The following is a 26,872-nucleotide window of genomic DNA, read 5'->3' as shown; positions in this document are numbered from 1 at the left end:
CACACGGGGCAGATGTTTTGATGTGGTGTCCATAGCGCTTCCCCTCACTTACAGCTGGAAAGTTGGTGGGCACAAGTGGCTCTGATTGCTTTCTGTTGTATCTACAGAACGTCAACTTGGAAGCTCAATCACTCCAATCTGTGGAAGGTGTCAAATACAAGTTATGGGGATTCGAAACATCACTCTCTTAGAAAAACCTTCCAATCTCAAACACAAGTTATGGGGATTCAAACCATCTCTCTTGAAGAAAAACCTTGCAATCTCACTTATTTACAGTCAATGTACAGCCAAAATTTGTCTCTGTGGTGGCTGCAGAAAGCCCATTCGGAAGGTCTATCACTCCAAACTGTGGAAGCTGTCAAATAAAAGTAAAGGGGATGCGAAACATCACTCTCTTAAAAAAGCCTTCCAATCTGGTGTCAAACACAAGTTATGGGGATTCAATCTAACTGATGTGCAGTAGGCATAATTTCAAGGTCGTGAGTTCGACCTTGCAATCTGGTGTCAAACACACATTTTGGGGATTCGAACCATCTCTCTTTTAGAAAAGTGTTTTAACCTGACTGATGTACAGTAGGCAGCGTATCAGTGGCATCATCCCAAGGTCGTGAGTCGACCCTCACACGGGGCAGATGTTTTGATGGGGGCTCTATAGCACTTCACCTCAGTTACAGCTGTAAAGTTGGTGGGTACAAGTTGCTCTGGTTGCTCTCTGTTGTGGCTGCAGAAAGCCCACTCTGAAGCTCAATGACTCTCAACTGTGGAAGGTGTCAAATACAAGTTATTGGGATTCGAAAAACATCACTCCCTCAGAAAAGCCTTTCAACCTTGTGTCAAACACAATTTATGTGGATTCAAACCATCTCTCTTTAAGAAAAGCATTGCAATCTGACTGATGTGCAGTTGGCAGCGTGTCAGGGGCATAATTTCAAGGTCGTGAGCTCGACCCTCACACGGGGTAGATGTTTTGATGTGGTGTCTATCGCACCTCACCTCAGTCACAGCTTGAAAGTTGGTGGGCACAAGTGGCTCCGGTTGATTTCTGTTGTGGATGCAGAAAATCAACTTGGAAGCTCAATCACGCCTAAGTGTGGAAGGTGTCAAATACAAGTTATGGAGATTCAAAAAGATATTCTCGTAGAAGAACCTTGTAATCTGGTGTCAAACACAATCAATGGGGATTCACGCCATCTCTCTTTAAGAAAAGCGTTGCAATCAGATCTTTGTCGTCTTTCAGTTTCTGCTCTCCTTATTATCCGCTGAAACTTGTCAAGTCAGACAACTTTTCCTTGGGTTTTGCCGTTACTGTCATAATAGAATACGCAGTGTGACAAAAGCACCTTTGCAGACTCTCCTTCTCTTGACATAGACTGACATGGGGCAAGTCAGTCAAGTTTATCCAACGTGAAACTACCTCTTTTGCAACTTTCCATAAACTTTCAAAATGAGAAGAAAAGCCAGATGAAGAAACTTGTGAGTTGAGTGTTTAACCTTTAGTCTAAACAACAGGTCATTTGAAGGACTACTTTTAGCAAAGTCTGCAGGACTAATGAATCAGTGTGGGAAAGTGAGTCTAGGCTCACAATACATGTATTTTTAAGCTTTTCAGGCCTCGTTGGCGCAGTAGGCAGCGCGTCAGTCTCATAATCTGAAAGTCGTGAGTTCAACCCTCGCACGGGGCATTGATTTTGATTATAGGGTCAATAGCGCTTACCCTCAGTTACAGCTGGAAAGTTGCTGGCCACAAGTGCCTCCGGTTGCTCTCTGTGTTAGCTGCAGAAAGCCCACTGGGAAGGTCAATCACTCCAGAGTGTGGAAGGTGTCAAACACAAGTTATGGGGATTCGAACCATCTCTCCTTCAGAAAAATCTTGCAACTTACTGTCTAACATCATTTATGGAGATTTGAACAATCTCTTTATTGGAAAAGCGCTGCAGACTGACTGATGTGCAGTAAGCAGCATGTCAGGTTGTGAGCTCGAACCTCACACGGGGCAGATGTTTTGATGTGGTGTCCATAGCGCTTCCCCTCACTTACAGCTGGAAAGTTGGTGGGCACAAGTGGCTCTGATTGCTTTCTGTTGTATCTACAGAACGTCAACTTGGAAGCTCAATCACTCCAATCTGTGGAAGGTGTCAAATACAAGTTATGGGGATTCGAAACATCACTCTCTTAGAAAAACCTTCCAATCTCAAACACAAGTTATGGGGATTCAAACCATCTCTCTTGAAGAAAAGCCTTGCAATCTCACTTATTTACAGTCAATGTACAGCCAAAATTTGTCTCTGTGGTGGCTGCAGAAAGCCCATTCGGAAGGTCTATCACTCCAAACTGTGGAAGCTGTCAAATAAAAGTAAAGGGGATGCGAAACATCACTCTCTTAAAAAAGCCTTCCAATCTGGTGTCAAACACAAGTTATGGGGATTCAATCTAACTGATGTGCAGTAGGCATAATTTCAAGGTCGTGAGTTCGACCTTGCAATCTGGTGTCAAACACACATTTTGGGGATTCGAACCATCTCTCTTTTAGAAAAGTGTTTTAACCTGACTGATGTACAGTAGGCAGCGTATCAGTGGCATCATCCCAAGGTCGTGAGTCGACCCTCACACGGGGCAGATGTTTTGATGGGGGCTCTATAGCACTTCACCTCAGTTACAGCTGTAAAGTTGGTGGGTACAAGTTGCTCTGGTTGCTCTCTGTTGTGGCTGCAGAAAGCCCACTCTGAAGCTCAATGACTCTCAACTGTGGAAGGTGTCAAATACAAGTTATTGGGATTCGAAAAACATCACTCCCTCAGAAAAGCCTTTCAACCTTGTGTCAAACACAATTTATGTGGATTCAAACCATCTCTCTTTAAGAAAAGCATTGCAATCTGACTGATGTGCAGTTGGCAGCGTGTCAGGGGCATAATTTCAAGGTCGTGAGCTCGACCCTCACACGGGGTAGATGTTTTGATGTGGTGTCTATCGCACCTCACCTCAGTCACAGCTTGAAAGTTGGTGGGCACAAGTGGCTCCGGTTGATTTCTGTTGTGGATGCAGAAAATCAACTTGGAAGCTCAATCACGCCTAAGTGTGGAAGGTGTCAAATACAAGTTATGGAGATTCAAAAAGATATTCTCGTAGAAGAACCTTGTAATCTGGTGTCAAACACAATCAATGGGGATTCACGCCATCTCTCTTTAAGAAAAGCGTTGCAATCAGATCTTTGTCGTCTTTCAGTTTCTGCTCTCCTTATTATCCGCTGAAACTTGTCAAGTCAGACAACTTTTCCTTGGGTTTTGCCGTTACTGTCATAATAGAATACGCAGTGTGACAAAAGCACCTTTGCAGACTCTCCTTCTCTTGACATAGACTGACATGGGGCAAGTCAGTCAAGTTTATCCAACGTGAAACTACCTCTTTTGCAACTTTCCATAAACTTTCAAAATGAGAAGAAAAGCCAGATGAAGAAACTTGTGAGTTGAGTGTTTAACCTTTAGTCTAAACAACAGGTCATTTGAAGGACTACTTTTAGCAAAGTCTGCAGGACTAATGAATCAGTGTGGGAAAGTGAGTCTAGGCTCACAATACATGTATTTTTAAGCTTTTCAGGCCTCATTGGCGCAGTAGGCAGCGCGTCAGTCTCATAATCTGAAGGTCGTGAGTTCAACCCTCACACGGGGCATTGATTTTGATTATAGGGTCAATAGCGCTTACCCTCAGTTACAGCTGGAAAGTTGCTGGCCACAAGTGCCTCCGGTTGCTCTCTGTGTTAGATGCAGAAAGCCCACTGGGAAGGTCAATCACTCCAGAGTGTGGAAGGTGTCAAACACAAGTTATGGGGATTCGAACCATCTCTCCTTCAGAAAAATCTTGCAACTTACTGTCTAACATCATTTATGGAGATTCGAACAATCTCTTTATTGGAAAAGCGCTGCAGACTGACTGATGTGCAGTAAGCAGCATGTCAGGTTGTGAGCTCGAACCTCACACGGGGCAGATGTTTTGATGTGGTGTCCATAGCGCTTCCCCTCACTTACAGCTGGAAAGTTGGTGGGCACAAGTGGCTCTGATTGCTTTCTGTTGTATCTACAGAACGTCAACTTGGAAGCTCAATCACTCCAATCTGTGGAAGGTGTCAAATACAAGTTATGGGGATTCGAAACATCACTCTCTTAGAAAAACCTTCCAATCTCAAACACAAGTTATGGGGATTCAAACCATTTCTCTTGAAGAAAAGCCTTGCAATCTCACTTATTTACAGTCAATGTACAGCCAAAATTTGTCTCTGTGGTGGCTGCAGAAAGCCCATTCGGAAGGTCTATCACTCCAAACTGTGGAAGCTGTCAAAAAAAAGTAAAGGGGATGCGAAACATCACTCTCTTAAAGAAGCCTTCCAATCTGGTGTCAAACACAAGTTATGGGGATTCAATCTAACTGATGTGCAGTAGGCATAATTTCAAGGTTGTGAGTTCGACCTTGCAATCTGGTGTCAAACACACATTTTGGGGATTCGAACCATCTCTCTTTTAGAAAAGTGTTTTAACCTGACTGATGTACAGTAGGCAGCGTATCAGTGGCATCATCCCAAGGTCGTGAGTCGACCCTCACACGGGGCAGATGTTTTGATGGGGGCTCTATAGCACTTCACCTCAGTTACAGCTGTAAAGTTGGTGGGTACAAGTTGCTCTGGTTGCTCTCTGTTGTGGCTGCAGAAAGCCCACTCTGAAGCTCAATGACTCTCAACTGTGGAAGGTGTCAAATACAAGTTATTGGGATTCGAAAAACATCACTCCCTCAGAAAAGCCTTTCAACCTTGTGTCAAACACAATTTATGTGGATTCAAACCATCTCTCTTTAAGAAAAGCATTGCAATCTGACTGATGTGCAGTTGGCAGCGTGTCAGGGGCATAATTTCAAGGTCGTGAGCTCGACCCTCACACGGGGTAGATGTTTTGATGTGGTGTCTATCGCACCTCACCTCAGTCACAGCTTGAAAGTTGGTGGGCACAAGTGGCTCCGGTTGATTTCTGTTGTGGATGCAGAAAATCAACTTGGAAGCTCAATCACGCCTAAGTGTGGAAGGTGTCAAATACAAGTTATGGAGATTCAAAAAGATATTCTCGTAGAAGAACCTTGTAATCTGGTGTCAAACACAATCAATGGGGATTCACGCCATCTCTCTTTAAGAAAAGCGTTGCAATCAGATCTTTGTCGTCTTTCAGTTTCTGCTCTCCTTATTATCCGCTGAAACTTGTCAAGTCAGACAACTTTTCCTTGGGTTTTGCCGTTACTGTCATAATAGAATACGCAGTGTGACAAAAGCACCTTTGCAGACTCTCCTTCTCTTGACATAGACTGACATGGGGCAAGTCAGTCAAGTTTATCCAACGTGAAACTACCTCTTTTGCAACTTTCCATAAACTTTCAAAATGAGAAGAAAAGCCAGATGAAGAAACTTGTGAGTTGAGTGTTTAACCTTTAGTCTAAACAACAGGTCATTTGAAGGACTACTTTTAGCAAAGTCTGCAGGACTAATGAATCAGTGTGGGAAAGTGAGTCTAGGCTCACAATACATGTATTTCCAAACTTTTCAGGCCTCGTTGGCGCAGTAGGCAGTGCGTCAGTCTCATAATCTGAAGGTCGTGATTTCAACCCTCACACGGGGCCTTGATTTTGATTATAGGGTCAATAGCGCTTACCCTCAGTTACAGCTGGAAAGTTGCTGGCCACAAGTGCCTCCGGTTGCTCTCTGTGTTAGCTGCAGAAAGCCCACTGGGAAGGTCAATCACTCCAGAGTGTGGAAGGTGTCAAACACAAGTTATGGGGATTCGAACCATCTCTCCTTCAGAAAAATCTTGCAACTTACTGTCTAACATCATTTATGGAGATTCGAACAATCTCTTTATTGGAAAAGCGCTGCAGACTGACTGATGTGCAGTAAGCAGCATGTCAGGTTGTGAGCTCGAACCTCACACGGGGCAGATGTTTTGATGTGGTGTCCAAAGCGCTTCCCCTCACTTACAGCTGGAAAGTTGGTGTGCACAAGTGGCTCTGATTGCTTTCTGTTGTATCTACAGAACGTCAACTTGGAAGCTCAACCACTCCAATCTGTGGAAGGTGTCAAATACAAGTTATGTGGATTCGAAACATCACTCTCTTAGAAAAACCTTCCAATCTCAAACACAAGTTATGGGGATTCAAACCATCTCTCTTGAAGAAAAGCCTTGCAATCTCACTTATTTACAGTCAATGTACAGCCAAAATTTGTCTCTGTGGTGGCTGCAGAAAGCCCATTCGGAAGGTCTATCACTCCAAACTGTGGAAGCTGTCAAATAAAAGTAAAGGGGATGCGAAACATCACTCTCTTAAAAAAGCCTTCCAATCTGGTGTCAAACACAAGTTATGGGGATTCAATCTAACTGATGTGCAGTAGGCATAATTTCAAGGTCGTGAGTTCGACCTTGCAATCTGGTGTCAAACACACATTTTGGGGATTCGAACCATCTCTCTTTTAGAAAAGTGTTTTAACCTGACTGATGTACAGTAGGCAGCGTATCAGTGGCATCATCCCAAGGTCGTGAGTCGACCCTCACACGGGGCAGATGTTTTGATGGGGGCTCTATAGCACTTCACCTCAGTTACAGCTGTAAAGTTGGTGGGTACAAGTTGCTCTGGTTGCTCTCTGTTGTGGCTGCAGAAAGCCCACTCTGAAGCTCAATGACTCTCAACTGTGGAAGGTGTCAAATACAAGTTATTGGGATTCGAAAAACATCACTCCCTCAGAAAAGCCTTTCAACCTTGTGTCAAACACAATTTATGTGGATTCAAACCATCTCTCTTTAAGAAAAGCATTGCAATCTGACTGATGTGCAGTTGGCAGCGTGTCAGGGGCATAATTTCAAGGTCGTGAGCTCGACCCTCACACGGGGTAGATGTTTTGATGTGGTGTCTATCGCACCTCACCTCAGTCACAGCTTGAAAGTTGGTGGGCACAAGTGGCTCCGGTTGATTTCTGTTGTGGATGCAGAAAATCAACTTGGAAGCTCAATCACGCCTAAGTGTGGAAGGTGTCAAATACAAGTTATGGAGATTCAAAAAGATATTCTCGTAGAAGAACCTTGTAATCTGGTGTCAAACACAATCAATGGGGATTCACGCCATCTCTCTTTAAGAAAAGCGTTGCAATCAGATCTTTGTCGTCTTTCAGTTTCTGCTCTCCTTATTATCCGCTGAAACTTGTCAAGTCAGACAACTTTTCCTTGGGTTTTGCCGTTACTGTCATAATAGAATACGCAGTGTGACAAAAGCACCTTTGCAGACTCTCCTTCACTTGACATAGACTGACATGGGGCAAGTCAGTCAAGTTTATCCAACGTGAAACTACCTCTTTTGCAACTTTCCATAAACTTTCAAAATGAGAAGAAAAGCCAGATGAAGAAACTTGTGAGTTGAGTGTTTAACCTTTAGTCTAAACAACAGGTCATTTGAAGGACTACTTTTAGCAAAGTCTGCAGGACTAATGAATCAGTGTGGGAAAGTGAGTCTAGGCTCACAATACATGTATTTCCAAACTTTTCAGGCCTCGTTGGCGCAGTAGGCAGTGCGTCAGTCTCATAATCTGAAGGTCGTGATTTCAACCCTCACACGGGGCCTTGATTTTGATTATAGGGTCAATAGCGCTTACCCTCAGTTACAGCTGGAAAGTTGCTGGCCACAAGTGCCTCCGGTTGCTCTCTGTGTTAGCTGCAGAAAGCCCACTGGGAAGGTCAATCACTCCAGAGTGTGGAAGGTGTCAAACACAAGTTATGGGGATTCGAACCATCTCTCCTTCAGAAAAATCTTGCAACTTACTGTCTAACATCATTTATGGAGATTCGAACAATCTCTTTATTGGAAAAGCGCTGCAGACTGACTGATGTGCAGTAAGCAGCATGTCAGGTTGTGAGCTCGAACCTCACACGGGGCAGATGTTTTGATGTGGTGTCCAAAGCGCTTCCCCTCACTTACAGCTGGAAAGTTGGTGGGCACAAGTGGCTCTGATTGCTTTCTGTTGTATCTACAGAACGTCAACTTGGAAGCTCAACCACTCCAATCTGTGGAAGGTGTCAAATACAAGTTATGTGGATTCGAAACATCACTCTCTTAGAAAAACCTTCCAATCTCAAACACAAGTTATGGGGATTCAAACCATCTCTCTTGAAGAAAAGCCTTGCAATCTCACTTATTTACAGTCTATGTACAGCCAAAATTTGTCTCTGTGGTGGCTGCAGAAAGCCCATTCGGAAGGTCTATCACTCCAAACTGTGGAAGCTGTCAAATAAAAGTGAAGGGGATGTGAAACATCACTCTCTTAAAAAAGCCTTCCAATCTGGTGTCAAACACAAGTTATGGGGATTCAATCTAACTGATGTGCAGTAGGCATAATCTCAAGGTCATGAGTTCGACCTTGCAATCTGGTGTCAAACACACATTTTGGGGATTCGAACCATCTCTCTTTTAGAAAAGTGTTTTAACCTGACTGATGTGCAGTATGTGGCGTATCAGTGGCATCATCTCAAGGTCGTGAGTTCGACCCTCACACGGGGCAGATGTTTTGATGGGGGCTCTATAGCACTTCACCTCAGTTACAGCTGTAAAGTTGGTGGGTACAAGTTGCTCTGGTTGCTCTCTGTTGTGGCTGCAGAAAGCCCACTCTGAAGCTCAATGACTCTCAACTGTGGAAGGTGTCAAATACAAGTTATTGGGATTCGAAAAACATCACTCCCTCAGAAAAGCCTTTCAACCTTGTGTCAAACACAATTTATGTGGATTCAAACCATCTCTCTTTAAGAAAAGCATTGCAATCTGACTGATGTGCAGTTGGCAGCGTGTCAGTGGCATAATTTCAAGGTCGTGAGCTCGACCCTCACACGGGGTAGATGTTTTGATGTGGTGTCTATCGCACCTCACCTCAGTCACAGCTTGAAAGTTGGTGGGCACAAGTGGCTCCGGTTGATTTCTGTTGTGGATGCAGAAAATCAACTTGGAAGCTCAATCACGCCTAAGTGTGGAAGGTGTCAAATACAAGTTATGGAGATTCAAAAAGATATTCTCGTAGAAGAACCTTGTAATCTGGTGTCAAACACAATCAATGGGGATTCACGCCATCTCTCTTTAAGAAAAGCGTTGCAATCAGATCTTTGTCGTCTTTCAGTTTCTGCTCTCCTTATTATCCGCTGAAACTTGTCAAGTCAGACAACTTTTCCTTGGGTTTTGCCGTTACTGTCATAATAGAATACGCAGTGTGACAAAAGCACCTTTGCAGACTCTCCTTCTCTTGACATAGACTGACATGGGGCAAGTCAGTCAAGTTTATCCAACGTGAAACTACCTCTTTTGCAACTTTCCATAAACTTTCAAAATGAGAAGAAAAGCCAGATGAAGAAACTTGTGAGTTGAGTGTTTAACCTTTAGTCTAAACAACAGGTCATTTGAAGGACTACTTTTAGCAAAGTCTGCAGGACTAATGAATCAGTGTGGGAAAGTGAGTCTAGGCTCACAATACATGTATTTTTAAGCTTTTCAGGCCTCGTTGGCGCAGTAGGCAGCGCGTCAGTCTCATAATCTGAAGGTCGTGATTTCAACCCTCACACGGGGCATTGATTTTGATTATAGGGTCAATAGCGCTTACCCTCAGTTACAGCTGGAAAGTTGCTGGCCACAAGTGCCTCCGGTTGCTCTCTGTGTTAGCTGCAGAAAGCCCACTGGGAAGGTCAATCACTCCAGAGTGTGGAAGGTGTCAAACACAAGTTATGGGGATTCGAACCATCTCTCCTTCAGAAAAATCTTGCAACTTACTGTCTAACATCATTTATGGAGATTCGAACAATCTCTTTATTGGAAAAGCGCTGCAGACTGACTGATGTGCAGTAAGCAGCATGTCAGGTTGTGAGCTCGAACCTCACACGGGGCAGATGTTTTGATGTGGTGTCCAAAGCGCTTCCCCTCACTTACAGCTGGAAAGTTGGTGGGCACAAGTGGCTCTGATTGCTTTCTGTTGTATCTACAGAACGTCAACTTGGAAGCTCAACCACTCCAATCTGTGGAAGGTGTCAAATACAAGTTATGTGGATTCGAAACATCACTCTCTTAGAAAAACCTTCCAATCTCAAACACAAGTTATGGGGATTCAAACCATCTCTCTTGAAGAAAAGCCTTGCAATCTCACTTATTTACAGTCTATGTACAGCCAAAATTTGTCTCTGTGGTGGCTGCAGAAAGCCCATTCGGAAGGTCTATCACTCCAAACTGTGGAAGCTGTCAAATAAAAGTGAAGGGGATGTGAAACATCACTCTCTTAAAAAAGCCTTCCAATCTGGTGTCAAACACAAGTTATGGGGATTCAATCTAACTGATGTGCAGTAGGCATAATCTCAAGGTCGTGAGTTCGACCTTGCAATCTGGTGTCAAACACACATTTTGGGGATTCGAACCATCTCTCTTTTAGAAAAGTGTTTTAACCTGACTGATGTGCAGTATGTGGCGTATCAGTGGCATCATCTCAAGGTCGTGAGTTCGACCCTCACACGGGGCAGATGTTTTGATGGGGTGTCCATAGCGCTTCCCCTCACTTACAGCTGGAAAGTTGGTGGGCACAAGTGGCTCTGATTGCTTTCTGTTGTATCTACAGAACGTCAACTTGGAAGCTCAATCACTCCAATCTGTGGAATGTGTCAAATACAAGTTATGGGGATTCGAAACATCACTCTCTTAGAAAAACCTTCCAATCTCAAACACAAGTTATGGGGATTCAAACCATCTCTCTTGAAGAAAAGCCTTGCAATCTCACTTATTTACAGTCAATGTACAGCCAAAATTTGTCTCTGTGGTGGCTGCAGAAAGCCCATTCGGAAGGTCTATCACTCCAAACTGTGGAAGCTGTCAAATAAAAGTAAAGGGGATGCGAAACATCACTCTCTTAAAAAAGCCTTCCAATCTGGTGTCAAACACAAGTTATGGGGATTCAATCTAACTGATGTGCAGTAGGCATAATTTCAAGGTCGTGAGTTCGACCTTGCAATCTGGTGTCAAACACACATTTTGGGGATTCGAACCATCTCTCTTTTAGAAAAGTGTTTTAACCTGACTGATGTACAGTAGGCAGCGTATCAGTGGCATCATCCCAAGGTCGTGAGTCGACCCTCACACGGGGCAGATGTTTTGATGGGGGCTCTATAGCACTTCACCTCAGTTACAGCTGTAAAGTTGGTGGGTACAAGTTGCTCTGGTTGCTCTCTGTTGTGGCTGCAGAAAGCCCACTCTGAAGCTCAATGACTCTCAACTGTGGAAGGTGTCAAATACAAGTTATTGGGATTCGAAAAACATCACTCCCTCAGAAAAGCCTTTCAACCTGGTGTCAAACACAATTTATGTGGATTCAAACCATCTCTCTTTAAGAAAAGCATTTTAATCTGACTGATGTGCAGTTGGCAGCGTTTCAGTGGCATAATTTCAAGGTCGTGAGCTCGATCCTCACACGGGGTAGATGTTTTGATGTGGTGTCTATCGCACCTCACCTCAGTCACAGCTTGAAAGTTGGTGGGCACAAGTGGCTCCAGTTGATTTCTGTTGTGGATGCAGAAAATCAACTTGGAAGGTCAATCACGGAATATTGCAAGCATTGCAAGCATGTCAGACTAGTTCTCCAAAGGTTACTTGAGAACAGACTATTTGTAAAGGCTGAGAAGTGCGAATTCCATGTCCAGTCAGTCTCCTTTTTGGGCTTTGTCATATAAAGGGGACAGATTCGCTCTGATCCAGCCAAGGTAAGGGCGGTGGTTGAGTGGCCGGTACCTGAAAACCGCAAGCAGCTTCAGCGTTTCCTTGGTTTTGCTAATTTTTATTTTAGTAAGGTAGCTGCACCACTCACCCAACTTACCTCCACCTCCAGCCCTTTTACCTGGACCTCTGAAGCTGCCCAGGCATTCTTAAAACTTAAAGCACATTTTTCTTCTGCGCCTGTTCTCATCCACCCTGATGCCTCTAAGCAGTTCATGGTGGAGGTGGATGCCTCTGACAGTGGTGTGGGAGCCGGGCTTTCACAGATCTCAGAAGAGAAGTTTCATCCTTGCGCCTATTTTTCTCGCCGGCTGTCTCCGGCTGAGCGCAACTATGACATGGGTAACCGAGAGCTTTTAGCAGTCGTTCTGGCATTAGAAGAGTGGAGACACTGGCTGGAGGGGGCAGAAATTCCGTTTGTGGTTTGGACGGACCATAAGAATTTAGCCTACCTTCAGCGAGCCAAACGTCTCAATTCTCGACAGGCCAGATGGGCACGTTTTTTAAGCCGATTTAATTTTACTCTCTCTTACAGACCAGGTTCCCGTAATTTAAAGCCTGATGCCCTTTCCCGTCAGACAGAGAGACAGCCATTGACTGATCCTTCTGAGTCTGTGCTCCCTCCAAGCTGTTTTGTGGGGGCGGTCCATTGGGAGGTTGAGCAGCAGGTTAAGAGGGCCCTTTCCCATTGTCCCCGTCCAGAGATTGGACCACCTAACTGCTTGTTCGTTCCCGAGAACGTTAGATCTCAGGTGCTGCAGTGGGAGCACTCCTCCAAATTGGCCTGCCATCCTAGGGCGGCACGCACACTTAAGCTTATTCGACAGCGGTTCTGGTGGCCCACGCTGGTTCGTGACACCAATCAGTTTGTGGCAGCTTGCTCCGTCTTTGCCCGAGGGAAGGCCTCGCACCAACGGCCCGCTGGCTTACTGAACCCTCTCCCCTTTCCCTCAAGGCCGTGGTCTCACATCGCGGTGGATTTTGTCTCTGGTCTGCCTCCTTTTGCAGGTAACTCTGTCATCCTTACTGTTATTGATCGTTTTTCTAAGGCTGTGCATTTTGTGCTACTGTCGAAGCTCCCTTCTGCTCTTGAAACTGCTGAGCTCTTAGTTCACCATGTTTTTCGTCTCCATGGTATCCCCATGGACATAGTTTCTGATCGGGGACCCCGGTTTTCTTCCCAGGTTTGGCGAGCATTCTGTGGAGCGTTGGGGCAAGGATTAGTTTATCGTCTGGGTACCATCCTCAGTCAAACGGCCAGACAGAACGGGCCAACCAGGACCTGGAGGCCGCTTTAAGATGTGTGTGTGCACGTAACCCGTCCTCCTGGAGTGTTCAGCTGCCTTGGGTGGAGTATGCTCATAACAGTCTCTCCACATCTGCTACTGGTATGTCGCCATTCATGGTAATGTATGGTTTTCAACCCCCTTTGTTCCCTTCCCAGGAGGATGAGGTGTCCGTCCCTTCTATACAGGAACACTTGCGACGGGTTCGCAGAGTGTGGCGGGAGGCTCGGGCTGCTTTAGTTAGGTCCGCTGCCAGGAACCAACGGTTGGCGGACCGTCGGTGTTCGCCCGCTCCTAATTATCAGCCTGGGCAGATGGTGTGGTTATCCACCAGGGACCTGCCTTTGCAGGTAGACTCCCGAAAGCTGGCTCCTCGTTTCATTGGTCCTTTTCCAGTGGTCAGAATCATTAATCCCTCGGCTGTGCGCCTTATGCTCCCAGACTCCCTTAAGGTACACCCCACATTTCATGTTTCCCTCTTAAAGCCAGTCACCTCTTGTGCACATGGCCCTCCAGCTGAATCTCCTCCTCCCCCCCTGGTCGTGGATGGCCATCCTGCTTACTCCGTTTGTCAGATTCTGAATGTCAGACGTCGTGGCAGGGGTTTCCAGATTTTGGTTGACTTGGAGGGTTATGGGCAGGAGGAGCGTTCTTGGGTTCCACGTCGGTTTATTCTGGACCACTCACTCATCACCGACTTCTACAGAGCCCACCCTAACAAGCCTGGTGGGCCGCCTAAAGGCGGTCGTCGGAGGGGGGGTACTGTAACAGCCACAGCTGTGACACCTGGTTCTTAAGTCACCTGTGTTCCATCTTCCTTTGATTGCCCCGTTAGTTTAAATATCTGGTCTTCTCTGCCATTCTTTGCTCGTGTGTTAATGTATTTGTTATGCCTGTTTGGTTCACGATCTGGATCCTGACCTTTAATGTTTTGTGGATTATTTTCAGCTCTTGGATTACCTTGGTTTTTTGTTCCGGTTCTGCAGGCCGACTTCCCTGCTCACCAGGCCACGTTTTACCTCTGTGTGAGATCTTCTGTTATCCAATAAACTTTTGTTTGAACTAAGAGTTCTTGTTCTCCCGACTCTGTGACCGCACCGGGGCCCGCACTTCATTACGGTGTGACAGAGTAATGAAGGTTGAACTATTCTGGGAAAGAGGTTCTATTCCCAGCATCACTCCTGGACACTCCTGATATAGAAGGTTTCGCAAACGCATTGGAATTGTTTTACTATTTTCATATGCATGTGCAATGAAGAATTGCTTGCTGCTGATAAATGCAAAGAAGAACAGCTTACACATAGATGCTCACATATAGGCTGCTGAATGCAATGAAGACCTGCTTATCCAGTAAAGTTCAATGTCAATGTGTAATATTCAATTAGGATTTGCAAAATAGTGAAGTTAAACAATGAATGGGTCCATAGTCGGTATGAGAAGACTACAGGAATATTTACCTGGGTGTACGTTCAAACAGAGATGAGAAAAATCTAATACGAGAGACAACGCCCTGGCACACAATCAAAAAAAAAAAAAAAAGAGAGCGGTTTTGTGTCCCCACAGTCCATAATGTAGAAAAGAGAGAAAAAAGCCTTTCTGATTTGGTGTGTGTGCTCACAGTGCAGAGTGTAGAGAAAAGAGAGAAAAGAAAGCCGTTTTGGTGTCACCGGTGTTGTGACTTACACACACACATTTCTGAATTGAGAAAGGAAATTATTTTAGAGGAAGCACTAGAGTTTAGATCCCACATTTGTTGATAGGCATTCATTTATTTCTTCACTTCTGATGAAGTTTCAACAATAAACAACAAACTTTGTATTATGAGAAAGAACCAGACTCATTCTTCAGGAATCCGAAAATAAGCTCTATTTTACGAGTTATGCACGAATTCGGATTCTCCTATAAAACGAATTCCTTAACTCAAACCAAGTTAAGACTGCTTTGTCCTTCATATTTATTCATATCTAATCAAGTTTCAACGATAAACAACGTTGTACTTGTAATTGTGTTTGACACAAGCAGCATGTCAGCGGCATAATCTCAAGGTTGTGAGCTCGAACCTCACACAGGGCAGATGTTTTGATGTGGTGTCCATAGCGCTTCCCCTCACTTACAGCTGGAAAGTTGGTGGGCACAAGTGGCTCTGATTGCTTTCTGTTGTATCTACAGAACGTCAACTTGGAAGCTCAATCACTCCAATCTGTGGAAGGTGTCAAATACAAGTTATGGGGATTCAAAACATCACTCTCTTAGAAAAACCTTCCAATCTCAAACACAAGTTATGGCGATTCGAACCATCTCTCCTTCAGAAAAATCTTGCAACTTACTGTCTAACATCATTTATGGAGATTCGAACCATCTCTTTATTGGAAATGCGCTGCAGACTGACTGATGTGCAGCATGTCAGTGGCATCATCTCAAGGTTGTGAGCACGAACCTCACACGGGGCAGATGTTTTGATGTGGTGTCCATAGCGCTTCCCCTCACTTACAGCTGGAAAGTTGGTGGGCACAAGTGGCTCTGATTGCTTTCTGTTGTATCTACAGAACGTCAACTTGGAAGCTCAATCACTCCAATCTGTGGAAGGTGTCAAATACAAGTTATGGGGATTCGAAACATCACTCTCTTAGAAAAACCTTCCAATCTCAAACACAAGTTATGGGGATTCAAACCATCTCTCTTGAAGAAAAGCCTTGCAATCTCACTTATTTACAGTCAATGTACAGCCAAAATTTGTCTCTGTGGTGGCTGCAGAAAGCCCATTCGGAAGGTCTATCACTCCAAACTGTGGAAGCTGTCAAATAAAAGTAAAGGGGATGCGAAACATCACTCTCTTAAAAAAGCCTTCCAATCTGGTGTCAAACACAAGTTATGGGGATTCAATCTAACTGATGTGCAGTAGGCATAATCTCAAGGTCGTGAGTTCGACCTTGCAATCTGGTGTCAAACACACATTTTGGGGATTCGAACCATCTCCATCCATCCATCCATCCATCATCTGCAGCTTATCCGGGGGTCGGGTCGCGGGGGCAGCAGCTTGAGCAGAGAAACCCAGACGTCTCTGTCCCCGGCCACTTCCTCCAGCTCTTCCGGGGGGACCCCGAGGCGTTCCCAGGCCCGCCGAGAGACATAGTCTCTCCAACGTGTCCTGGGTCTCCCCCGGGGTCTCCTCCCAGTGGGACGTGCCCGGAACACCTCCCCAGGGAGGCGTCTAGGGGGCATCCTAACCAGATGCCCGAGCCACCTCATCTGACTCCTCTCAATGCGGAGGAGCAGCGGTTCTACTCCGAGCCCCTCCCGGATGACTGAGCTTCTCACCCTATCTCTAAGGGAGAGCCCAGACACCCTGCGGAGGAAACCCATTTCGGCCGCTTGTATTCGCGATCTTGTTCTTTCGGTCACTACCCACAACTCGTGACCATAGGTGAGGATGGGAACGTAGATTGACCAGTAAGCAGAGAGCTTCGCCTTCTGGCTCAGCTCCCTCTTCACAACGACGGGTCGGTGCAGAGCCCGCAACACTGCAGACGCCGCACCGATCCGCCCGTCAATCTCCCGCTCCATTCGTCCCTCACTCGTGAACAAGACCCCAAGATACTTGAACTACTCCACTTGGGGAAGGATCTCATTCCCGACCCGAAGAGAGCATTCCACCCTTTTCCGGCTGAGAACCATAGTCTCGGATTTGGAGGTGCTGATTCTCATCCCAGCCGCTTCACACTCGGCTGCAAATCGCTCCAGTGAGAGCTGAAGGTCACGGCCTGACGACGCTAACAGAACCACATCATCTGCAAAAAGCAGAGACCCGATTCTGAGGTCGCCAAGTCTGACACCCTCAACGCCCTGGCTGCGCCTAGAAATTCTGTCCATAAAAGTTAGGAACAGAATCGGTGACAAAGGGCAGCCCTGACGGAGTCCAACTCTCACCGGAAACGTATCCGACTTACTGCCGGCAATGCGGACCAAACTCTGGCACCGGTCATACAGAGACCGAATGGGGGTCCGGCACTCCATATTCCCGGAGCACCCCCCACAGGACTCCACGAGGGACACGGTCGAACGCTTTCTCCAAGTCCACAAAACACATGTAGACTGGTTGGGCGAACTCCCATGCACCCTCCAGGATCCTGCCGAGGGTATAGAGCTGGTCCACTGTTCCACGGCCAGGACGAAAGCCACACTGCATCTCCTGAATCCGAGGCTCGATTTTCCGACGGATCCTCCTCTCCAATACCCCCGAATAGACCTTACCAGGGAGGCTGAGGAGTGTGATACCCCTATAGTTGGAACACACCCTCCGGTCCCCCTTTTTAAAGAGGGGGACCACCACCCCAATCTGCCAGTCCAGAGGCACTGTCCCCGATGTCCACGCGATGCTGCAGAGGCGTGTCAGCCAAGACAGCCCTACAACATCCAGAGCCTTGAGAAACTCAGGACGGACCTCATCCACCCCCGGGACCTTGCCACCGAGGAGCTTTTTGACCACCTCGGCAACCTCAGCCCCAGAAATGGGAGGCCCCGTCTCCGAGCTCTCCGACTCTGCCTCTTCCGAGCACGTGTTGGTAGGATTGAGGAGTTCCTCGAAGTACTCCCCCCACCGACTCACAACATCCCTAGTTGAGGTCAGCAAAGCCCCGTCCCCACTGTAAACAGTGTTGACTGTGAGCCGCTTCCCCCCCCGAGACGCCGGATGGTGGACCAGAATCTCTTCGAGGCCGTCTGGAAATCGTTCTCCATGGTCTCACCGAACTCCTCCCAGGCCCGAGTTTTTGCTCAGCCCGTCTGGCCTGTCGGTACCTATCAGCTGCTTCCAGGGTCCCACTGGCCAAAAAGGCCCGATAGGACTCCTTCTTCAGCTTGACGGCTTCCCTCACCACTGGTGTCCACCAGCAGGTTCGAGGGTTGCCGCCACGACAGGCACCGACCACCTTACGGCCACAACTCCGATCAGCTGCCTCGGCAATGGAGTCACGGAACATGGCCCATTCGGACTCAATGTCCCCCACCTCCCCCGGGATATGGTTGAAGCTCTGCCGGAGGTGGTAGTTAAAGCTCCTCCTGACGGGGGATTCTGACAAACGCTCCCAGCAGACCCTCACAATACGTTTGGGCCTGCCAGGTCTGATCGGCATCCTCCCCCACCAGCGGAGCCAACTCACCACCAGGTGGTGATCAGTTGACAGCTCCGCCCCTCTCTTCACCCGAGTGTCCAGGACATATGGCCGCAAGTCCGATGATACAACCACAATGTCGATCATCGAACTGCGGCCAAGGGTGTCCTGGTGCCAAGTGCACATATGGACACCCTTATGCCTGAACATGGTGTTCGTTATGGACAGTCCATGACCAGCACAGAAGTCCAACAACATAACACCACTCTGGTTCAGATCGGGGGGGCCGTTCCTCCCAATCACACCCCTCCAGGTCTCACTGTCATTGCCCACGTGAGCATTGAAGTCCCCCAGCAGAACGAGGGAGTCTCCGGTAGGAGCATTCTCCAGTGCCTCCCCCAGAGACTCCAAAAAGGGTGGGTACTCTGAACTGCTGTTTGGCGCATAGGCACAAACAACAGTCAGGACTCGTCCCCCCACCCGAAGGCGGAGGGAGACTACCCTCTCGTTCACTGGGGTAAACCCCAATGTACTGGCACACAGCCGGGGGGCAATAAGTATGCCCACACCTGCTCTGCGCCTCTCACCACGGGCAACTCCAGAGTGGAAGAGAGTCCAACCCCTCTCAAGAGGACTGGTTCCAGAGCCCAAGCCGTGCGTCGAGGTGAGTCCGACTATATCTAGCCGGAACCGCTCAGCCTCGCGCACCAGCTCCGGCTCCTTCCCCAACAGAGAGGTGACATTCCACGTCCCAAGAGCTAGCTTCAGTAGCCGAGGATCAGACCGCCAAGGCCTCTGCCTTCGGCTGCTACCCAGCTCACATCGCACCCGACCCCCTTGGCCCCTCCCACGGGTGGTGAGCCCGTCGGAAGGGGGACCCACGTCATCATTTCGGGCTATGCCCGACCGAGCCCCATGGGCACAGACCCGGCCACCAGGCGCCCGCTGCCGGGCCCCACCCCCGGGCCTGGCTCCGGGGGGAGGCCCCGGTGTCCCATATCCGGGCAAGGGATCACGAGGTCCAAATTTTTTGTTCATCATAAGGAGTCTTTTGAGCTGTTCTTTGTCTGGTCCCTCATCTAGGATCTGTTTGCCTTGGGTGACCCTACCAGGGGCTTAAAGCCCCGGGCAACATAGCTCCCAGACTCATTGGGGCACGCAAACTCCCCCACCACGATAAGGTGACAGCTCAGGGGGGAGCCATCTCTCTTTTAGAAAAGTGTTTTAACCTGACTGATGTGCAGCAGGCAGCGTATCAGTGGCATCATCCCAAGGTCGAGAGTTCGACCCTCACACGGGGCAGATGTTTTGATGGGGGCTCTATAGCACTTCACCTCAGTTACAGCTGTAAAGTTGGTGGGTACAAGTTGCTCTGGTTGCTCTCTGTTGTGGCTGCAGAAAGCCCACTCTGAAGCTCAATGACTCTCAACTGTGGAAGGTGTCAAATACAAGTTATTGGGATTCGAAAAACATCACTCCCTCAGAAAAGCCTTTCAACCTGGTGTCAAACACAATTTATGTGGATTCAAACCATCTCTCTTTAAGAAAAGCATTGCAATCTGACTGATGCGCAGTTGGCAGCGTGTCAGTGGCATAATTTCAAGGTCGTGAGCTCGACCCTCACACGGGGTAGTTGTTTTGATGTGGTGTCTTTCGCACCTCACCTCAGTCACAGCTTGAAAGTTGGTGGGCACAAGTGGCTCCGGTTGATTTCTGTTGTGGATGCAGAAAATCAACTTGGAAGCTCAATCTTGGAAGTGTGGAAGGTGTCAAATACAAGTTATGGAGATTCAAAAAGATATTCTCGTAGAAGAACCTTGTAATCTGGTGTCAAACACAATCAATGGGGATTCACGCCATCTCTCTTTAAGAAAAGCGTTGCAATCAGATCTTTGTCGTCTTTCAGTTTCTGCTCTCCTTATTATCCGCTGAAACTTGTCAAGTCAGACAACTTTTCCTTGGGTTTTGCCGTTACTGTCATAATAGAATACGCAGTGTGACAAAAGCACCTTTGCAGACTCTCCTTCTCTTGACATAGACTGACATGGGGCAAGTCAGTCAAGTTTATCCAACGTGAAACTACCTCTTTTGCAACTTTCCATAAACTTTCAAAATGAGAAGAAAAGCCAGATGAAGAAACTTGTGAGTTGAGTGTTTAACCTTTAGTCTAAACAACAGGTCATTTGAAGGACTACTTTTAGCAAAGTCTGCAGGACTAATGAATCAGTGTGGGAAAGTGAGTCTAGGCTCACAATACATGTATTTTTAAGCTTTTCAGGCCTTGTTGGCGCAGTAGGCAGCACGTCAGTCTCATAATCTGAAGGTCGTGAGTTCAACCCTCACACGGGGCATTGATTTTGATTATAGGGTCAATAGCGCTTACCCTCAGTTACAGCTGGAAAGTTGCTGGCCACAAGTGCCTCCGGTTGCTCTCTGTGTTAGCTGCAGAAAGCCCACTGGGAAGGTCAATCACTCCAGAGTGTGGAAGGTGTCAAACACAAGTTATGGGGATTCGAACCATCTCTCCTTCAGAAAAATCTTGCAACTTACTGTCTAACATCATTTATGGAGATTCGAACAATCTCTTTATTGGAAAAGCGCTGCAGACTGACTGATGTGCAGTAAGCAGCATGTCAGGTTGTGAGCTCGAACCTCACACGGGGCAGATGTTTTGATGGGGTGTCCATAGCGCTTCCCCTCACTTACAGCTGGAAAGTTGGTGGGCACAAGTGGCTCTGATTGCTTTCTGTTGTATCTACAGAACGTCAACTTGGAAGCTCAATCACTCCAATCTGTGGAAGGTGTCAAATACAAGTTATGGGGATTCAAAACATCACTCTCTTAGAAAAACCTTCCAATCTCAAACACAAGTTATAGCGATTCGAACCATCTCTCCTTCAGAAAAATCTTGCAACTTACTGTCTAACATCATTTATGGAGATTCGAACCATCTCTTTATTGGAAATGCGCTGCAGACTGACTGATGTGCAGTAAGCAGCATGTCAGCGGCATAATCTCAAGGTTGTGAGCTCGAACCTCACACGGGGCAGATGTTTTGATGTGGTGTCCATAGCGCTTCCCCTCACTTACAGCTGGAAAGTTGGTGGGCACAAGTGGCTCTGATTGCTTTCTGTTGTATCTACAGAACGTCAACTTGGAAGCTCAATCACTCCAATCTGTGGAAGGTGTCAAATACAAGTTATGGGGATTCGAAACATCACTCTCTTAGAAAAACCTTCCAATCTCAAACACAAGTTATGGGGATTCAAACCATCTCTCTTGAAGAAAAGCCTTGCAATCTCACTTATTTACAGTCAATGTACAGCCAAAATTTGTCTCTGTGGTGGCTGCAGAAAGCCCATTCGGAAGGTCTATCACTCCAAACTGTGGAAGCTGTCAAATAAAAGTAAAGGGGATGCGAAACATCACTCTCTTAAAAAAGCCTTCCAATCTGGTGTCAAACACAAGTTATGGGATTCAATCTAACTGATGTGCAGTAGGCAACAGTTGGGCATTTCAACCTTTCAACCTTTTCTTACCCGCTTTTTACCAACTATGTTCGGACGTTCACTCCTTCTTACAGCGGAACACCTCCGCTCCCTTTTTTGATGGTGTATGTTCGGGCATTCAAACCTTTTCTTACCCGCCTTTTAGAAACTATGGTCGGACATTCAAACCTTCTTGTAGCCGAACACATCCACTCCTGCTTTTGATGATGTATGGTTGGGCATTCGCACCTTTTCTTAACCATTTTTCAGTAATTATTGGTGGACATTCAGACCTTCTTGCAGCTGAACACCTCCGCTCCCGCTTTTGATGGTGTATAGTTGGGCTTTCGAGCCTTTTCTTCCCCGGTTTTTTCAATTTATGGTTGGACATTCAGACCTTGCAGCCGAAAACCTCCGCTCCCTCTTTTGATCATACATTGTCGGGCATTCGCACCTTGTCTTACCCGCTTTTTACAGACTTTAGTCAGAAAGTCACACCTTGCAGCTGAACCACCTCCGCTCCCTGTTTGGATCATGTCAAAAGGCAATACTACCTTTTCTTACCCGTTTGTGAGTAATTATGGCTGGACATTCACACCTACTTGCAGCCTAACAGAAATTCTTCCGCTTTTGATGATGTATGGTCCGGCATTCTAGTCTTTTCTAACACATTTTTCAGCAATTATGGTCGGACATTCACACCTACTCACAGCCGAACACTTTCGCTCCCACATTTGATGGTGTATTGTCGGGCATTCTCACCCTTTCTCATCAGCTTTTTACAAATTATGATCTGACATTCACACCTACTTGCAGTCGAACAGCTCTGCTCCCTTTTTTGATTATGTTTGGTTGGATATTCAAACCTTTTCTTAACTGCTTTTTACAAACTTTGGTCGGACGTTCACACCTTCTTGCAGCCGAACAGCTCCGCTCGGTTTTGATCATACATTGTCGGGCATTCGCACCTTTTCTTACTCGCTTTTTACCAACTATGGTCGGACATTCACACCTTCTTACAGCGGAACACCTCCGCTCCCTCTTTTGATGGTGTATGTTCGGGCATTCGAACCTTTTCTTACCCACTTTTTACAAACTATGGTCGGACATTCAAACCTTCTTGTAGCCGAACACATCCACTCCTGCTTTTGATGATGTATGGTTGCGCATTCGCACCTTATCTTAACCATTTTTCAGTAATTATTGGTGGACATTCAGACCTTCTTGCAGCGGAACACCTCCGCTTCTGCTTTTGATCATACATTGTCAAGCATTCGCACCTTGTCTTACCCGCTTTTTACAAACTTTAGTCGAACATTCACACCTTTCTGCAGCCGAACACCACCTCTCCCGCTTTTGATGATGTATGGTCCTGCATTCTTACCTTTTCTAACACATTTTTCAGCAATTATGGTCGGACATTCACACCTAATCAGAGCCGAACACCTCCGCTCCCGCATTTGATGGTGTATAGTCGGGCATTCTCACCCTTTTTCATCAGCTTTTTGCAAATTATGATCTGACATTCACACCTGCTTTTGATAATATATGGTTGGGCATTCGCACCTTTTTTTTGCCCATTTTTTAGGAATTATGGGAGGACATTCACACCTTCTTCAGCCGAACACCTCGTCTCCCGCTTATGATCATGTGTGGTTTGATATTTGAAAATTTTCTTTCAACTTTTAAAGCAATTATTGATGGACATTCAGACCTTCTTGCAACTGAACCCCTCTGTTCCCGCTTTTGATGGTGTATAGTCGGGCTTTCGAGCCTTTTCTTCCCGGTTTTTACAAATTATGGTTGGACATTCAGACCTTCTTGCAGCCGAACACCTCCGCTCCCTCTTTTGATCATACATTGTCGGGCATTCGCACTTTGTTTTACACGCTTTTTATAAACTTTAGTCGGACATTCACACCTTTATGCAGGTGAACCACCTCCGCTCCCTGTTTTGATCATGTATGGTCTGGCAATACTACCTTTTCTTACCCGTTTGTGAGTAATTATGAATGAACATTCACACCTACTTGCAGCCGAACCCCACCTGTCCCGCTTTTGATGATGTATGGACCGGCATTCTTACCTTTTCTAACATATTTTTCAGCAATTATGGTCGGACATTCACACCTACTCACAGCCGAACACCTCCGCTCCCGCATTTGATGGTGTATAGTCGGGTTTTCTCACTCTTTCTCATCAGCTTTTTGCAAATTATGATCTGACATTCACACCTACTTGCAGTCGAACAGCTCTGCTCCCGCTTTTTATTATGTTTGATTAGATATTAGAAGCTTTTCTTAACTGCTTTTTACAAACTTTGGTCGGACGTTCACACCTTCTTGCAGACGAACAACTCCACTCCCGCATTTGATGGTGTACAGTCGGGTATTTTCACCTTTTCTTACCCGCTTTTTGCCAACTATGGTCGGAGATTCACACCTACTCACAGCCGAACAACTCCGCTCCCGCATTTTTACAAACTTTGGTTGGACGTTCACACCTTCTTGCAGCCAAAAAACCTCCGCTCCCTCTTTTGATCATACATTGTCGGGCATTCGCACCTTTCCTTACCCGCTTTTTACAAACCACGGTCGGACTTTCACACCTTCTTGTCGCCGAACACATCTGCTCCCGCTATTGATTGTGTACAGTCGGGTATTTTAACCATTTCTTACCAACTTTTTACCAACTAAGGTCGGACATTCACACCTTCTTACAGCGGAAAACCTCCGCTCCCTCTTTTGATGGTGTATGTTCGAGCATTCGCATCTTCTTTTCTTTTTAGTCGGGCATTCTCACCCTTTCTCATCAGCTTTTTGCAAATTATGATCTGACATTCACAACTACTTGCAGTCGAACAGCTCTGCTCCTGTTTTTGATTATGTTTGGTTAGATATTTGAACCTTTTCTTACCCGCTTTTTACAAACCATGGTCGGACTTTCACACCTTCTCTTAGCTGAACAACTCCGCTCCGTCTTTTGATTGTGTACAGTCGGGTATTTTAACCTTTTCTTACCCACTTTTTACCAACAATGGTCGGACGTTCACACCTTCTTACAGCGGAACACCTCCGCTCCATCTTTTGATGGTGTATGTTCGGGCATTCGAAACTTTTCTTACCCCCCTTTTACAAACTATGGTCGGACATTCAAACCTTCTTGTAGCCGAACACATCCACTCCTGCTTTTGATGATGTATGGTTGGGCCTTCGCAACTTTTCTTAACCATTTTTCAGTAATTATTGGTGGACATTCAGACCTTCTTGCAGCTGAACACCTACGCTCCCGCTTTTGATGGTGTATAGTCGGGCTTTCGAGCCTTTTCTTCCCCGGTTTTTACAAATTATGGTTGGACATTAAGACCTTGCAGCCGAAAACCTCCGCTCCCTCTATTGATCATACATTGTCGGGCAGTCGCACCTTGTCTTACCCGCTTTTTACAAACTTTAGTCAGAAATTCACACCTTGCAGCTGAACCACCTCCGCTCCCTGTTTTGATCATGTATGGTCTGGCAATACTACCTTTTCTTATTCGTTTGTGAGTAATTATGGCTGGACATTCACACTTACTTGCAGCCGAACACCACCTCTCCCGCTTTTGATGATGTATGGACCGGCATTCTTACCTTTTCTAACACATTTTTCAGCAATTATGGTCGGAGATTCACACCTACTCACAGCCGAACACCTCCGCTCCCGCATTTGATGGTGTATAGTCGGGCATTCTCACCCTTTCTCATCAGCTTTTTGCAAATTATGATCTGACATTCACACCTACTTGCAGTCGAACAGCTCTGCTCCGCTTTTGATTATGTTTGGTTAGATATTCTAACCTTTTCTTAACTACTTTTTACAAACTTTGGTCGGACGTTCACACATTCTTGCAGCCGAACACCTCCGCTCCCTATTTTGATGGTGTATGTTCGGGCATTCGAACCTTTTCTTACCCGCTTTTTACAAACTATGCTCGGACATTCAAACCTTCTTGTAGCCGAACACATCCACTCCTGCATTTGAAGATGTACGGTTGGGCATTCAAACCTACTTGTTGCCCGCTTTTCATTAATTATGGGTGGACATTCACACCTTGTCGCAGCCAAACACCTCCGCTCCCTGTTTTGATCATATATGGTTGGACATTCGCACCTTTTCTCACCCGCTTTTTGCAAACTATGGTCAGCTATTCACAGCTTCCTCTCCACCATACTTGTATGGTGGGATATTCACACCCACTTGCATCCGAAGACCTCCGCCCCCACTTTTGTTGATATTTAGTCCGTCATTCGCACCTTACCCGCTTTTGGCAAACTATGGCCTTCTTGCAGCCAAACACCTCTGATCTCGCTTTTGATGATGTAAGGTTGGGCATTCAGACCTTGCTTCACCTGCTTTTCACCAAATATAGTTGGACATTCACACCTTCTTGCAGCCGAACACTTCCGCTCCACCTTTTAGTGTTCTATGGGGCATTCACACCTTTTTTGTCACCGCATTTTATAGATTATGGTTGGAAATTCTCACCCACTCTCATCCAAAGACCTCTCCTCCCGCTTTTGTTAATATATAGTCGGGCATTCGAACCTTTTCTTACCCGCTTTTTACAAATTATGGTCGGACATTCACACCTACTTGCAGCCGAATACCTCCGCTCCACCTTTAAGTGATGTATGGTTGGCATTTGCACCTTTTCTTACCCTCTTTTTTTACTGATTGCTGAAGATTAAGTTGTTTTTTCTCAAACTACAAAAAAATTTTTATTGTTGAAACTTGATTTGAAGTGGATAAATAAAGAGGACAAACAGTTTTAAGTCAGGCTGATAGAAGGAATAAATTTTTTACCAAAATCTGTACTTCGTCATATGTCGAGAGATGTTTATTGCTGAAGAAGTTCTTTCTCATTCTACAAAGTACAACGTTTTTTATCGTTGAAACTTGATTAGACATGAATAAATATGAAGGACAAAGCAGTCTTAACTTGGTTTGAGTTAAGAAATTCGTTTTATAGGAGAATCCGAATTCGTGCATAACTCGTAAAATAGAGCTTATTTTCGGATTCCTGAAGAATGAGTCTGGTTCTTTCTCATAATACAGAGTTTGTTGTTTATTGTTGAAACTTCATCAGAAGTGAAGAAATAAATGAATGCTTATCAACAAATGTGGGATCTAAACTCTAGTGCTTCCT

At 46.1% G+C, this 26,872-nt stretch overlaps 4 non-coding genes across 4 annotated transcripts; all 4 read left to right on the top strand.

Annotated features, from left to right (window-relative positions):
* The first annotated feature begins 1,609 nt into the window (after window positions 1–1,609).
* On the top strand, window positions 1,610–1,682 carry trnam-cau (transfer RNA methionine (anticodon CAU)). The gene has a single exon. It is a non-coding gene; the product is annotated as a tRNA-Met (tRNA).
* A 1,912-nt stretch (window positions 1,683–3,594) lies between these two features.
* On the top strand, window positions 3,595–3,667 carry trnam-cau (transfer RNA methionine (anticodon CAU)). Its single transcript has one exon. It is a non-coding gene; the product is annotated as a tRNA-Met (tRNA).
* A 5,883-nt stretch (window positions 3,668–9,550) lies between these two features.
* Window positions 9,551–9,623, top strand: trnam-cau (transfer RNA methionine (anticodon CAU)). Its single transcript has one exon. It is a non-coding gene; the product is annotated as a tRNA-Met (tRNA).
* Window positions 9,624–20,477: 10,854 nt separating this feature from the next.
* trnam-cau (transfer RNA methionine (anticodon CAU)) lies at window positions 20,478–20,550 on the top strand. The gene has a single exon. It is a non-coding gene; the product is annotated as a tRNA-Met (tRNA).
* The last annotated feature ends 6,322 nt before the right edge of the window (window positions 20,551–26,872 follow it).

Source organism: Leuresthes tenuis, unplaced genomic scaffold, assembly GCF_036924035.1.
Source record: "Leuresthes tenuis unplaced genomic scaffold, fLeuTen1.0.hap1 SCAF_21, whole genome shotgun sequence".
NCBI lineage: Eukaryota > Metazoa > Chordata > Actinopteri > Atheriniformes > Atherinopsidae > Leuresthes > Leuresthes tenuis.
Note: the sequence above shows the minus strand (reverse complement) of the source record. Positions and strands in the feature narration are given on the sequence as shown.